Source organism: Oncorhynchus keta, unplaced genomic scaffold, assembly GCF_023373465.1.
Source record: "Oncorhynchus keta strain PuntledgeMale-10-30-2019 unplaced genomic scaffold, Oket_V2 Un_contig_28023_pilon_pilon, whole genome shotgun sequence".
In the NCBI taxonomy this organism is placed as follows: Eukaryota; Metazoa; Chordata; class Actinopteri; order Salmoniformes; family Salmonidae; genus Oncorhynchus; species Oncorhynchus keta.
Genome location: NW_026285815.1, coordinates 60,690 through 77,375, shown reverse-complemented (window position 1 = coordinate 77,375; position 16,686 = coordinate 60,690). Strand labels below are relative to the sequence as shown.

The 16,686-nt window shown below is 42.9% G+C and overlaps 1 long non-coding RNA gene across 3 annotated transcripts; it reads right to left on the bottom strand.

The window, feature by feature from the left end:
* Positions 1-8,595: 8,595 nt before the first annotated feature.
* LOC127923032 (uncharacterized) lies at positions 8,596-15,825 on the bottom strand. 3 transcript variants are annotated; one of them, XR_008113077.1, is made up of 3 exons: positions 15,761-15,825; positions 8,781-8,831; positions 8,596-8,729 (listed from the first exon to the last, which is right to left on the bottom strand). It is a non-coding gene; the product is annotated as an uncharacterized LOC127923032 (long non-coding RNA). The 3 variants fall into 3 exon arrangements; XR_008113078.1 differs by lacking the exon at positions 15,761-15,825 and adding an exon at positions 15,003-15,067; XR_008113076.1 differs by lacking the exon at positions 15,761-15,825 and adding an exon at positions 9,447-9,511.
* Positions 15,826-16,686: the final 861 nt, after the last annotated feature.

Here is a 16,686-nt window from a genome sequence, read left to right as displayed (position 1 = left end):
CAGACGGTAGAGATAAACACACGCGATCTCAGACGGTAGAGATAAACACACGCTATCTCAGACGGTAGAGATAAACACACGCGATCGCAGACGGTAGAGATAAACACACGCTATCTCAGACAGAAGAGATAAACACACGCGATCTCAGACGGAAGAGATAGTTGATGTTTATCTCTGCTTCTATCTCAGACGGAAGATAGTTGATGTTTATCTTTGCTTCTATCTCAGATGGTAGAGATAGTTGATGTTTATCTCTGCTTCTGGTAGAGATCTCTAGATAGGAGTTTCAGAGGATAGTTGATGTTTATCTCTGCTTCTATCTCAGACGGATAAACACACTTCTAGAGATAGTTGATGTTTATCTCTGCTTCTATCTCAGACGGAAGAGATAGTTGATGTTTATCTCTGCTTCTATCTCAGACGGAAGAGATAGTTGATGTTTATCTCTGCTTCTATCTCTACAGTTTGAGATAGTTGATGTTTATCTCTGCTTCTATCTCTACAGTTTGAGATAGTTGATGTTTATCTCTGCTTCTATCTCTGACGGTAGAGATAGTTGATGTTTATCTCTGCTTCTATCTCTACAGTTTGAGATAGTTGATGTTTATCTCTGCTTCTATCTCAGACGGAAGAGATAGTTGATGTTTATCTCTGCTTCTATCTCAGACGGAAGAGATAGTTGATGTTTATCTCTGCTTCTATCTCTACAGTTTGAGATAGTTGATGTTTATCTCTGCTTCTATCTCAGACGGAAGAGATAGTTGATGTTTATCTCTGCTTCTATCTCAGACGGAAGAGATAGTTGATGTTTATCTCTGCTTCTATCTCAGACGGAAGAGATAGTTGATGTTTATCTCTGCTTCTATCTCAGACGGAAGAGATAGTTGATGTTTATCTCTGCTTCTATCTCTGACGGTAGAGATAGTTGATGTTTATCTCTGCTTCTATCTCAGACGGTAGAGATAGTTGATGTTTATCTCTGCTTCTATCTCTACAGTTTGAGATAGTTGATGTTTATCTCTGCTTCTATCTCTACAGTTTGAGATAGTTGATGTTTATCTCTGCTTCTATCTCTGACGGTAGAGATAGTTGATGTTTATCTCTGCTTCTATCTCAGACGGAAGAGATAGTTGATGTTTATCTCTGCTTCTATCTCAGACGGAAGAGATAGTTGATGTTTATCTCTGCTTCTATCTCAGACGGAAGAGATAGTTGATGTTTATCTCTGCTTCTATCTCAGACGGAAGAGATAGTTGATGTTTATCTCTGCTTCTATCTCAGACGGAAGAGATAGTTGATGTTTATCTCTGCTTCTATCTCAGACGGAAGAGATAGTTGATGTTTATCTCTGCTTCTATCTCAGACGGAAGAGATAGTTGATGTTTATCTCTGCTTCTATCTCAGACGGAAGAGATAGTTGATGTTTATCTCTGCTTCTATCTCAGACGGAAGAGATAGTTGATGTTTATCTCTGCTTCTATCTCAGACGGAAGAGATAGTTGATGTTTATCTCTGCTTCTATCTCAGACGGAAGAGATAGTTGATGTTTATCTCTGCTTCTATCTCAGACGGTTTGAGATAGTTGATGTTTATCTCTGCTTCTATCTCAGACGGAAGAGATAGTTGATGTTTATCTCTGCTTCTATCTCAGACGGTAGAGATAGTTGATGTTTATCTCTACCGTCTGAGATAGTTGATGTTTATCGGTGCTTCTATCTCTACCGTCTGAGATAGTTGATGTTTATCTCTGCTTCTATCTCAGACGGTAGAGATAGTTGATGTTTATCTCTGCTTCTATCTCAGACGGTAGAGATAGTTGATGTTTATCTCTGCTTCTATCTCAGACGGTAGAGATAGTTGATGTTTATCTCTGCTTCTATCTCAGACGGTAGAGATAGTTGATGTTTATCTCTGCTTCTATCTCAGACGGAAGAGATAGTTGATGTTTATCTCTGCTTCTATCTCAGACGGTAGAGATAGTTGATGTTTATCTCTGCTTCTATCTCAGACGGAAGAGATAGTTGATGTTTATCTCTGCTTCTATCTCAGACGGTAGAGATAGTTGATGTTTATCTCTGCTTCTATCTCAGACAGAAGAGATAGTTGATGTTTATCTCTGCTTCTATCTCTGACGGAAGAGATAGTTGATGTTTATCTCTGCTTCTATCTCAGACGGTAGAGATAGTTGATGTTTATCTCTGCTTCTATCTCTACAGTTAGAGATAGTTGATGTTTATCTCTGCTTCTATCTCAGACGGAAGAGATAGTTGATGTTTATCTCTGCTTCTATCTCAGACGGTAGAGATAGTTGATGTTTATCTCTGCTTCTATCTCAGACGGTAGAGATAGTTGATGTTTATCTCTGCTTCTATCTCAGACGGTTTGATGTTTATCTCTGCTTCTATCTCAGACGGAAGAGATAGTTGATGTTTATCTCTGCTTCTATCTCAGACGGAAGAGATAGTTGATGTTTATCTCTGCTTCTATCTCAGACGGAAGAGATAGTTGATGTTTATCTCTGCTTCTATCTCTACAGTTTGAGATAGAGGTGTGTTTATCTCTGCTTCTATCTCTACAGTTTGAGATAGAGGTGTGTTTATCTCTGCTTCTATCTCTACAGTTTGAGATAGTTGATGTTTATCTCTGCTTCTATCTCAGACGGAAGAGATAGTTGATGTTTATCTCTGCTTCTATCTCAGACGGAAGAGATAGTTGATGTTTATCTCTGCTTCTATCTCAGACAGTAGAGATAGTTGATGTTTATCTCTGCTTCTATCTCAGACAGAAGAGATAGTTGATGTTTATCTCTGACACAAACAGAAACCACCAGCAAAGCATGTGGATAAAATCAGATGTATCAACGGCCCAGCATCACCCACACCAAGCCCAGCATCACCTCACACGGTAAGCCCAGCATCACCCACACTCAAGCCCAGCATCACCCACACCAAGCCCAGCATCACCCACATCTCTGCTTCTATCCCAGCATCACCCACACCAAGCCCAGCATCACCCACACCAAGCCCAGCATCACCCACACCAAGCCCAGCATCACCCACACCAAGCCCAGCATCACCCACACCAAGCCCAGCATCACCCACACCAAGCCCAGCATCACCCACACCAAGCCCAGCATCACCCACACCAAGCCCAGCATCACCCACACCAAGCCCAGCATCACCCACACCAAGCCCAGCATCACCCACACCAAGCCCAGCATCACCCACACCAAGCCCAGCATCACCCACACCAAGCCCAGCATCACCCACACCAAGCCCAGCATCACCCACACCAAGCCCAGACCCACACCAAGCCCAGATATCACCCACTATCTCAAGCCCAGACCCACACCAAGCCCAGCATCACCCACACCAAGCCCAGCATCACCCACACCAAGCCCAGCATCACCCACACCAAGCCCAGCATCACCCACACCAAGCCCAGCATCACCCACACCAAGCCCAGACCCACACCAAGACCAGACCCACACCAAGCCCAGCATCACCCACACCAAGCCCAGCATCACCCACACCAAGCCCAGCATCACCCACACCAAGCCCAGACCCACACCAAGCCCAGACCCACACCAAGCCCAGCATCACCCACACCAAGCCCAGCATCACCCACACCAAGCCCAGCATCACCCACACCAAGCCCAGACCCACCCAAGCCCAGCATCACCCACACCAAGCCCAGCATCACCCACACCAAGCCCAGCATCACCCACACCAAGCCCAGACCCCACACCAAGCCCAGCATCACCCACACCAAGCCCAGCATCACCCACACCAAGCCCAGCATCACCCACACCCAGCCCAGACCTGTTGTAAGCCCAGACCTGCCCAGCATCACCCAGACCTGTTGTAAGCCCAGACCTGTTGTAAGCCCAGACCTGCATAAGCCCAGACCTGTTGTAAGCCCAGACCTGTTGCAAGCCCAGACCTGTTGTAAGCCCAGACCTGTTGCAAGCCCAGCATCACCCACACCAAGCCCAGACCTGTTGCAAGCCCAGCATCACCCACACCAAGCCCAGACCTGTTGCAAGCCCAGCATCACCCACACCAAGCCCAGACCTGTTGCAAGCCCAGCATCACCCACACCAAGCCCAGACCTGTTGCAAGCCCAGACCTGTTGCAAGCCCAGACCTGTTGCAAGCCCAGCATCACCCACACCAAGCCCAGACCTGTTGCAAGCCCAGCATCACCCACACCAAGCCCAGACCCACACCAAGCCCAGACCCACACCAAGCCCAGACCCACACCAAGCCCAGACCCACACCAAGCCCAGACCCACCAAGCCCAGACCCACACCAAGCCCAGCATCACCCACACCAAGCCCAGACCTGTTGCATCACCCACACCAAGCCCAGACCTGTTGCATCACCCACACCAAGCCCAGACCTGTTGCAAGCCCAGACCTGTTGCAAGCCCAGACCTGTTGCAAGCCCAGACCTGTTGCAAGCCCAGACCTGTTGCAAGCCCAGACCTGTTGCAAGCCCAGACCTGTTGTAAAGCCCAGACCTGTTGCAAGCCCAGACCTGTTGTAAGCCCAGACCTGTTGCAAGCCCAGAACCCTTCATGCCCAGACCTGTTGCAAGACCAGACCTGTTGTAAGCCCAGACCTGTTGTAAGCCCAGACCTGTTGCAAGCCCAGACCTGTTGTAAGCCCAGACCTGTTGCATTCCCAGAACCCTTCATGCCCAGACCTGTTGCAAGACCAGACCTGTTGTAAGCCCAGACCTGTTGTAAGCCCAGACCTGTTGCAAGCCCAGACCTGTTGTAAGCCCAGACCTGTTGCAAGCCCAGACCTGTTGTAAGCCCAGACCTGTTGCAAGCCCAGACCTGTTGCAAGCCCAGACCTGTTGCAAGCCCAGACCTGTTGTAAGCCCAGCATCACCCACACCAAGCCCAGACCTGTTGCAAGCCCAGAACCCTTCATTCCCAGACCTGTTGCAAGCCCAGACCTGTTGCAAGCCCAGAACCCTCATTCCCAGACCTGTTGCAAGCCCAGACCTGTTGCAAGCCCAGCATCACCCACACCAAGCCCAGACCTGTTGCAAGCCCAGACCTGTTGCAAGCCCAGACCTGTTGCAGACCTGTTGCAAGCCCAGACCTGTTGCAAGCCCAGACCTGTTGCAAGCCCAGACCTGTTGCAAGCCCAGACCTGTTGCAAGCCCAGACCTGTTGCAAGCCCAGACCTGTTGCAAGCCCAGACCTGTTGCAAGCCCAGACCTGTTGCAAGCCCAGACCTGTTGCAAGCCCAGACCTGTTGCAAGCCCAGACCTGTTGCAAGCCCAGACCTGTTGCAAGCCCAGACCTGTTGCAAGCCCAGACCTGTTGCAAGCCCAGACCTGTTGTAAGCCCAGACCTGTTGCAAGCCCAGAACCCTTCATTCCCAGACCTGTTGCAAGCCCAGACCTGTTGCAAGCCCAGAACCCTTTCATTCCCAGACCTGTTGCATTCCCAGAACCCTTCATTCCCAGACCTGTTGCAAGCCCAGAACCGGTGCATTCCCAGAACCCTTCATTCCCAGACCTGTTGCATTCCCAGAACCCTTCATTCCCAGACCTGTTGCATTCCCAGAATCCTTCATTCTTCATTAGCTAATGGAGGAGTCTCATTTTACATAATGGGATGTTGTTGGATTCTCTCTCTCGTCTGCTTTCATTTGATTGATACGATGCATGTGTGTGTGTGTGTGTGTGTGTGTGTGTGTGTGTGTGTGTGTGTGTGTGTGTGTGTGTGTTTGGATCACGAGGAAGTTAGTTGGCCCTCAGGAAAGCACACTGCAATCTTTTCCTACTTCTCTCTCATCACTTTCCACTTCCCAGAAGGAAGGAGGGAGGGATGGTTAGAGATCAGGACTGGACTATAGTTAGCTGTGTGTGCAGAGTGGAGTTGTACTTTCTGAGGTTACGTTGGGTTATATTAGGTTCCTTCCTGAGACTATTTGTTGGTGTAATAGAGACAGACAGGTTCCTCTCTGAGTGTAGTTGTTGGTGTAACAGAGACAGACAGGTTCCTCTCTGAGTGTAGTTGTTGGTGTAATAGAGACAGACAGGTTCCTCTCTGAGTGTAGTTGTTGGTGTAACAGAGACAGACAGGTTCCTCTCTGAGTGTAGTTGTTGGTGTAACAGAGACAGACAGGTTCCTCTCTGAGTGTAGTTGTTGGTGTAACAGAGACAGACAGGTTCCTCTCTGAGTGTAGTTGTTGGTGTAATAGAGACAGACAGGTTCCTCTCTGAGTGTAGTTGTTGGTGTAATAGAGAGACAGACAGGTTCCTCTCTGAGTGTAGTTGTTGGTGTAATAGAGACAGACAGGTTCCTCTCTGAGTGTAGTTGTTGGTGTAATAGAGACAGACAGGTTCCTCTCTGAGTGTAGTTGTTGGTGTAATAGAGAGACAGACAGGTTCCTCTCTGAGTGTAGTTGTTGGTGTAATAGAGAGACAGACAGGTTCCTCTCTGAGTGTAGTTGTTGGTGTAATAGAGAGACAGACAGGTTCCTCTCTGAGTGTAGTTGTTGGTGTAATAGAGAGACAGACAGGTTCCTCTCTGAGTGTAGTTGTTGGTGTAATAGAGACAGACAGGTTCCTCTCTGAGTGTAGTTGTTGGTGTAATAGAGAGACAGACAGGTTCCTCTCTGAGTGTAGTTGTTGGTGTAATAGAGACAGACAGGTTCCTCTCTGAGTGTAGTTGTTGGTGTAACAGAGACAGACAGGTTCCTCTCTGAGTGTAGTTGTTGGTGTAATAGAGAGACAGACAGGTTCCTCTCTGAGTGTAGTTGTTGGTGTAATAGAGAGACAGACAGGTTCCTCTCTGAGTGTAGTTGTTGGTGTAATAGAGAGACAGACAGGTTCCTCTCTGAGTGTAGTTGTTGGTGTAATAGAGAGACAGACAGGTTCCTCTCTGAGTGTAGTTGTTGGTGTAATAGAGAGACAGACAGGTTCCTCTCTGAGTGTAGTTGTTGGTGTAATAGAGAGACAGACAGGTTCCTCTCTGAGTGTAGTTGTTGGTGTAATAGAGAGACAGACAGGTTCCTCTCTGAGTGTAGTTGTTGGTGTAACAGAGAGACAGACAGGTGACTACAGGTTCCAGACACAGCAGACAGAGTACTAATGGGTCTTCCTTACGCAGTCAACACACACACACACACACACACACACACACACACACACACACACACACACACACACACACACACACACACACACACACACACACACACACACACACACACACACACACACACACACACACACACACACACACACTTGAACACACCAGACATGTTGTGCATTCTGTAATTGTTGACTTCCAGAGCCCAAGAAGACTAGATCCATTTCATCAGACTGTTACTGTTACAGAAAGTTACATGTCATTGAATAGATTTAGTCCAGTTGTTTTCATTGAAAGCTGTAAATCTTTCCTTTAACCAAGAACACCTACTGAGACTGTATCAGACAGACAATTAACATGTTGCATAAGCAGAACTGGACTGGAACTGTGTGTGTGTGTGTGTGTGTGTGTGTGTGTGTGTGTGTGTGTGTGTGTGTGTGTGTGTGTGTGTGTGTGTGTGTGTGTGTGTGTGTGTGTGTGTGTGTGTGTGTGTGTGTGTGTGTGTGTGTGTGTGTGTGTGTGTGTGTGTGTGTGTGTTGGGGTCATGACCCCCCAGGCTCTCTGTCTTTCCTCTGTTAGAACAATACAATCCTTGTTTCCAGATGCTTCCAGCTCCTCTCTCCTCATACCTCATACCTTATCTACAATAAATATACCTCCTCTCTCCTCAGACCTCATACCTTATCTACAATAAATATACCTCCTCTCTCCTCAGACCTCATAGCCCATACCTCATATACAATAAATATACCTCCTCTCTCCTCATACCTCATAGCCCATACCTTATCTACAATAAATATACCTCCTCTCTCCTCAGACCTCATAGCCCATACCTCATCTACAATAAATATACCTCCTCTCTCCTCAGACCTCATAGCCCATACCTTATCTACAATAAATATACCTCCTCTCTCCTCAGACCTCATAGCCCATACCTCATCTACAATAAATATACCTCCTCTCTCCTCAGACCTCATAGCCCATACCTCATCTACAATAAATATACCTCCTCTCTCCTCAGACCTCATAGCCCATACCTCATCTACAATAAATATACCTCCTCTCTCCTCATACCTCATAGCCCATACCTTATCTACAATAAATATACCTCCTCTCTCCTCAGACCTCATAGCCCATACCTCATCTACAATAAATATACCTCCTCTCTCCTCAGACCTCATAGCCCATACCTTATCTACAATAAATATACCTCCTCTCTCCTCATACCTCATACCTTATCTACAATAAATATACCTCCTCTCTCCTCAGACCTCATAGCCCATACCTTATATACAATAAATATACCTCCTCTCTCCTCATACCTCATACCTCATCTACAATAAATATACCTCCTCTCTCCTCAGACCTCATACCTTATCTACAATAAATATACCTCCTCTCTCCTCAGACCTCATACCTTATCTACAATAAATATACCTCCTCTCTCCTCATACCTCATACCTTATCTACAATAAATATACCTCCTCTCTCCTCAGACCTCATAGCCCATACCTCATCTACAATAAATATACCTCCTCTCTCCTCATACCTCATAGCCCATACCTCATCTACAATAAATATACCTCCTCTCTCCTCAGACCTCATAGCCCATACCTTATCTACAATAAATATACCTCCTCTCTCCTCAGACCTCATAGCCCATACCTCATCTACAATAAATATACCTCCTCTCTCCTCAGACCTCATAGCCCATACCTTATCTACAATAAATATACCTCCTCTCTCCTCATACCTCATCTACAATAAATATACCTCCTCTCTCCTCATACCTCATACCTTATCTACAATAAATATACCTCCTCTCTCCTCAGACCTCATAGCCCATACCTCATCTACAATAAATATACCTCCTCTCTCCTCATACCTCATAGCCCATACCTTATCTACAATAAATATACCTCCTCTCTCCTCATACCTCATACCTTATCTACAATAAATATACCTCCTCTCTCCTCAGACCTCATAGCCCATACCTTATATACAATAAATATACCTCCTCTCTCCTCATACCTCATAGCCCATACCTCATCTACAATAAATATACCTCCTCTCTCCTCATACCTCATACCTTATCTACAATAAATATACCTCCTCTCTCCTCATACCTCATACCTTATCTACAATAAATATACCTCCTCTCTCCCTCATACCTCATACCTTATCTACAATAAATATACCTCCTCTCTCCTCAGACCTCATAGCCCATACCTCATATACAATAAATATACCTCCTCTCTCCTCATACCTCATAGCCCATACCTCATCTACAATAAATATACCTCCTCTCTCCTCATACCTCATAGCCCATACCTCATCTACAATAAATATACCTCCTCTCTCCTCATACCTCATCTACAATAAATATACCTCCTCTCTCCTCATACCTCATCTACAATAAATATACCTCCTCTCTCCTCATACCTCATCTACAATAAATATACCTCCTCTCTCCTCATACCTCATCTACAATAAATATACCTCTCTCTCCTCAGACCTCATCTACAATAAATATACCTCCTCTCTCCTCATACCTCATAGCCCATACCTCATCTACAATAAATATACCTCCTCTCTCCTCAGACCTCATCTACATATAAATAAATATACCTCATCTCTCCTCATACCTCATACCCATACCTCATCTACAATAAATATACCTCCTCTCTCCTCATACCTCATAGCCCATACCTTATCTACAATAAATATACCTCCTCTCTCCTCAGACCTCATAGCCCATACCTCATCTACAATAAATATACCTCCTCTCTCTCAGACCTCATAGCCCATACCTCATATACAATAAATAAACCTCCTATCTCCTCATACCTTATATACAATAAATATACCTCCTCTCTCCTCATACCTCATCTACAATAAATATACCTCCTCTCTCCTCATACCTCATCTACAATAAATATACCTCCTCTCTCCTCATACCTCATCTACAATAAATATACCTCCTCTCTCCTCATACCTCATCTACAATAAATATACCTCCTCTCTCCTCATACCTCATCTACAATAAATATACCTCCTCTCTCCTCATACCTCATCTACAATAAATATACCTCCTCTCTCCTCATACCTCATACCTTATCTACAATAAATATACCTCCTCTCTCCTCATACCTCATCTACAATAAATATACCTCCTCTCTCCTCATACCTCATCTACAATAAATATACCTCCTCTCTCCTCATACCTCATCTACAATAAATATACCTCCTCTCTCCTCATACCTCATACCTTATCTAAATAAATATACCTCCTCTCTCCTCATACCTCATCTACAATAAATATACCTCCTCTCTCCTCATACCTCATCTACAATAAATATACCTCCTCTCTCCTCATACCTCATCTACAATAAATATACCTCCTCTCTCCTCATACCTCATCTATCTAAATAAATATACCTCCTCTCTCCTCATACCTCATCTACAATAAATATACCTCCTCTCTCCTCATACCTCATACCTTATCTACAATAAATATACCTCCTCTCTCCTCATACCTCATCTACAATAAATATACCTCCTCTCTCCTCATACCTCATCTACAATAAATATACCTCCTCTCTCCTCATACCTCATCTACAATAAATATACCTCCTCTCTCCTCATACCTCATACCTTATCTACAATAAATATACCTCCTCTCTCCTCATACCTCATCTACCTCATCTAAATAAATATCCTCTCTCCTCATACCTCATCTACAATAAATATACCTCCTCTCTCCTCATACCTCATCTACAATAAATATACCTCCTCTCTCCTCATACCTCATCTACAATAAATATACCTCCTCTCTCCTCATACCTCATCTACAATAAATATACCTCCTCTCTCCTCATACCTCATCTACAATAAATATACCTCCTCTCTCCTCATACCTCATCTACAATAAATATACCTCCTCTCTCCTCATACCTCATACCTCATCTACAATAAATATACCTCCTCTCTCCTCATACCTCATCTACAATAAATATACCTCCTCTCTCCTCATACCTCATCTACAATAAATATACCTCCTCTCTCCTCATACCTCATCTACAATAAATATACCTCCTCTCTCCTCAGACCTCATCTACAATAAATATACCTCCTCTCTCCTCAGACCTCATCTACAATAAATATACCTCCTCTCTCCTCATACCTAATCTACAATAAATATACCTCCTCTCTCCTCAGACCTCATCTACAATAAATATACCTCCTCTCTCCTCATACCTCATCTACAATAAATATACCTCTCTCTCCTCATACCTCATCTACAATAAATATACCTCCTCTCTCCTCAGACCTCATCTACAATAAATATACCTCCTCTCTCCTCATACCTCATCTACAATAAATATACCTCCTCTCTCCTCATACCTCATCTACAATAAATATACCTCCTCTCTCCTCATACCTCATCTACAATAAATATACCTCCTCTCTCCTCAGACCTCATCTACAATAAATATACCTCCTCTCTCCTCATACCTCATCTACAATAAATATACCTCCTCTCTCAGACCTCATCATCTACAATAAATATACCTCCTCTCTCCTCATACCTCATCTACAATAAATATACCTCCTCTCTCCTCAGACCTCATCTACAATAAATATACCTCCTCTCTCCTCATACCTCATCTACAATAAATATACCTCCTCTCTCCTCATACCTCATCTACAATAAATATACCTCCTCTCTCCTCATACCTCATCTACAATAAATATACCTCCTCTCTCCTCATACCTCATCTACAATAAATATACCTCCTCTCTCCTCAGACCTCATACCTCATCTACAATAAATATACCTCCTCTCTCCTCATACCTCATCTACAATAAATATACCTCCTCTCTCCTCAGACCTCATACCTTATCTACAATAAATATACCTCCTCTCTCCTCATACCTCATCTACAATAAATATACCTCCTCTCTCCTCATACCTCATCTACAAAAAATATACCTCCTCTCTCCTCATACCTCATCTACAATAAATATACCTCCTCTCTCCTCATACCTCATCTACAATAAATATACCTCCTCTCTCCTCAGACCTCATCTACAATAAATATACCTCCTCTCTCCTCAGACCTCATCTACAATAAATATACCTCCTCTCTCCTCATACCTCATCTACAATAAATATACCTCCTCTCTCCTCAGACCTCATCTACAATAAATATACCTCCTCTCTCCTCATACCTCATAGCCCATACCTCATCTACAATAAATATACCTCCTCTCTCCTCATACCTCAGCCCATACCTCATCTACAATAAATATACCTCCTCATCTACATACCTAAAAATATACCTCCTCTCTCTCATACCTCATCTACAATAAATATACCTCCTCTCTCCTCATACCTCATCTACAATAAATATACCTCCTCTCTCCTCATACCTCATCTACAATAAATATACCTCCTCTCTCCTCATACCTCATCTACAATAAATATACCTCCTCTCTCCTCCTCATACCTCATACCTATCTACAATAAATATACCTCCTCTCCTCTACCTCATCTACCTCAATATATCAGCACCTCATCTACAATAAATATACCTCCTCTCTCCTCATACCTCATCTACAATAAATATACCTCCTCTCTCTCCTCATACCTCATCTACAATAAATATACCTCCTCTCTCTCCTCATACCTCATCTACAATAAATATACCTCCTCTCTCCTCATACCTCATCTACAATAAATATACCTCCTCTCTCCTCATACCTCATCTACAATAAATATACCTCCTCTCTCATACCTCATCTACAATAAATATACATCTCTCCTCATACCTCATCTACAATAAATATACCTCCCTCTCCTCATCTACAATAAATATACCTCCTCCTCATACCTCATCTACAATAAATATACCTCCTCTCTCCTCATACCTCATCTACAATAAATATACCTCCTCTCTCCTCATACCTCATCTACAATAAATATACCTCCTCTCTCCTCATACCTCATCTACAATAAATATACCTCCTCTCTCCTCATACCTCATCTACAATAAATATACCTCCTCTCTCCTCAGACCTCATCTACAATAAATATACCTCCTCTCTCCTCATACCTCATCTACAATAAATATACCTCCTCTCTCCTCAGACCTCATCTACAATAAATATACCTCCTCTCTCCTCATACCTCATCTACAATAAATATACCTCCTCTCTCCTCATCTCATCTACAATAAATATACCTCCTCTCTCCTCATACCTCATCTACAATAAATATACCTCCTCTCTCCTCATACCTCATCTACAATAAATATACCTCCTCTCTCCTCAGACCTCATACCTCATCTACAATAAATATACCTCCTCTCTCCTCACCTACCTCATCTACAATAAATATACCTCCTCTCTCCTCAGACCTCATCTACCTTATCTACCTCATAATATCTACATAAATATACTCCTCTCTCCTCATACCTCATCTACAATAAATATACCTCCTCTCTCCTCATACCTCATCTACAATAAATATACCTCCTCTCTCCTCATACCTCATCTACAATAAATATACCTCCTCTCTCCTCATACCTCATCTACAATAAATATACCTCCTCTCTCCTCAGACCTCATCTACAATAAATATACCTCCTCTCTCCTCAGACCTCATCTACAATAAATATACCTCCTCTCTCCTCATACCTCATGTACAATAAATATACCTCCTCTCTCCTCAGACCTCATCTACAATAAATATACCTCCTCTCTCCTCATACCTCATCTACAATAAATATACCTCCTCTCCCTCATACCTCATCTACAATAAATATACCTCCTCTCTCCTCAGACCTCATCTACAATAAATATACCTCCTCTCTCCTCATACCTCATCTACAATAAATATACCTCCTCTCTCCTCATACCTCATCTACAATAAATATACCTCCTCTCTCCTCAGACCTCATCTACAATAAATATACCTCCTCTCTCCTCATACCTCATCTACAATAAATATACCTCCTCTCTCCTCATACCTCATCTACAATAAATATACCTCCTCTCTCCTCATACCTCATCTACAATAAATATACCTCCTCTCTCCTCAGACCTCATCTACAATAAATATACCTCCTCTCTCCTCATACCTCATCTACAATAAATATACCTCCTCTCTCCTCAGACCTCATCTACAATAAATATACCTCCTCTCTCCTCATACCTCATCTACAATAAATATACCTCCTCTCTCCTCAGACCTCATCTACAATAAATATACCTCCTCTCTCCTCATACCTCATCTACAATAAATATACCTCCTCTCTCCTCATACCTCATCTACAATAAATATACCTCCTCTCTCCTCATACCTCATCTACAATAAATATACCTCCTCTCTCCTCAGACCTCATACCTCATCTACAATAAATATACCTCCTCTCTCCTCATACCTCATCTACAATAAATATACCTCCTCTCTCCTCAGACCTCATACCTTATCTACAATAAATATACCTCCTCTCTCCTCATACCTCATCTACAATAAATATACCTCCTCTCTCCTCATACCTCATCTACAATAAATATACCTCCTCTCTCCTCATACCTCATCTACAATAAATATACCTCCTCTCTCCTCATACCTCATCTACAATAAATATACCTCCTCTCTCCTCAGACCTCATCTACAATAAATATACCTCCTCTCTCCTCAGACCTCATCTACAATAAATATACCTCCTCTCTCCTCATACCTCATCTACAATAAATATACCTCCTCTCTCCTCAGACCTCATCTACAATAAATATACCTCCTCTCTCCTCATACCTCATAGCCCATACCTCATCTACAATAAATATACCTCCTCTCTCCTCATACCTCATAGCCCATACCTCATCTACAATAAATATACCTCCTCTCTCCTCATACCTCATCTACAATAAATATACCTCCTCTCTCCTCATACCTCATCTACAATAAATATACCTCCTCTCTCCTCATACCTCATCTACAATAAATATACCTCCTCTCTCATACCTCAGACCTCATACCTCATCTCTACAATAAATATACCTCCTCTCTCCTCATACCTCATCTACAATAAATATACCTCCTCTCTCCTCATACCTCATCTACAATAAATATACCTCCTCTCTCCTCATACCTCATCTACAATAAATATACCTCCTCTCTCCTCAGACCTCATACCTCATCTACAATAAATATACCTCCTCTCTCCTCATACCTCATCTACAATAAATATACCTCCTCTCTCCTCATACCTCATCTACAATAAATATACCTCCTCTCTCCTCATACCTCATCTACAATAAATATACCTCCTCTCTCCTCATACCTCATCTACAATAAATATACCTCCTCTCTCCTCAGACCTCATACCTCATCTACAATAAATATACCTCCTCTCTCCTCATACCTCATCTACAATAAATATACCTCCTCTCTCCTCAGACCTCATACCTCATCTACAATAAATATACCTCCTCTCTCCTCAGACCTCATACCTCATCTACAATAAATATACCTCCTCTCTCCTCATACCTCATCTACAATAAATATACCTCCTCTCTCCTCATACCTCATCTACAATAAATATACCTCCTCTCTCCTCATACCTCATAGCCCATACCTCATCTACAATAAATATACCTCCTCTCTCCTCATACCTCATCTACAATAAATATACCTCCTCTCTCCTCATACCTCATCTACAATAAATATACCTACTCTCTCCTCAGACCTCATACCTCATCTACAATAAATATACCTCCTCTATCCTCATACCTCATCTACAATAAATATACCTCCTCTCTCCTCATACCTCATCTACAATAAATATACCTCCTCTCTCCTCATACCTCATCTACAATAAATATACCTCCTCTCTCCTCAGACCTCATACCTCATCTACAATAAATATACCTCCTCTCTCCTCATACCTCATCTACAATAAATATACCTCCTCTCTCCTCATACCTCATCTACAATAAATATACCTCCTCTCTCCTCAGACATCATACCTCATCTACAATAAATATACCTCCTCTCTCCTCATACCTCATCTACAATAAATATACCTCCTCTCTCCTCATACCTCATCTAAAATAAATATACCTCCTCTCTCCTCATACCTCATCTACAATAAATATACCTCCTCTCTCCTCAGACCTCATACCTTATCTACAATAAATATACCTCCTCTCTCCTCAGACCTCATACCTCATCTACAATAAATATACCTCCTCTCTCCTCAGACCTCATCTACAATAAATATACCTCCTCTCTCCTCATACCTCATCTACAATAAATATACCTCCTCTCTCCTCAGACCTCATCTACAATAAATATACCTCCTCTCTCATACCTCATCTACAATAAATATACCTCCTCTCTCCTCATACCTCATACCTTATCTACAATAAATATACCTCCTCTCTCCTTCTCCTTCTCCTCAGGGGAGATATACAGTGTTTGTGGCTGTTCTGAGAGCGTAAGGGGGTATATTCCCTATATAGTGCACTACTTTTGACCAGAGTTCTATGGGCCTTGGCACCC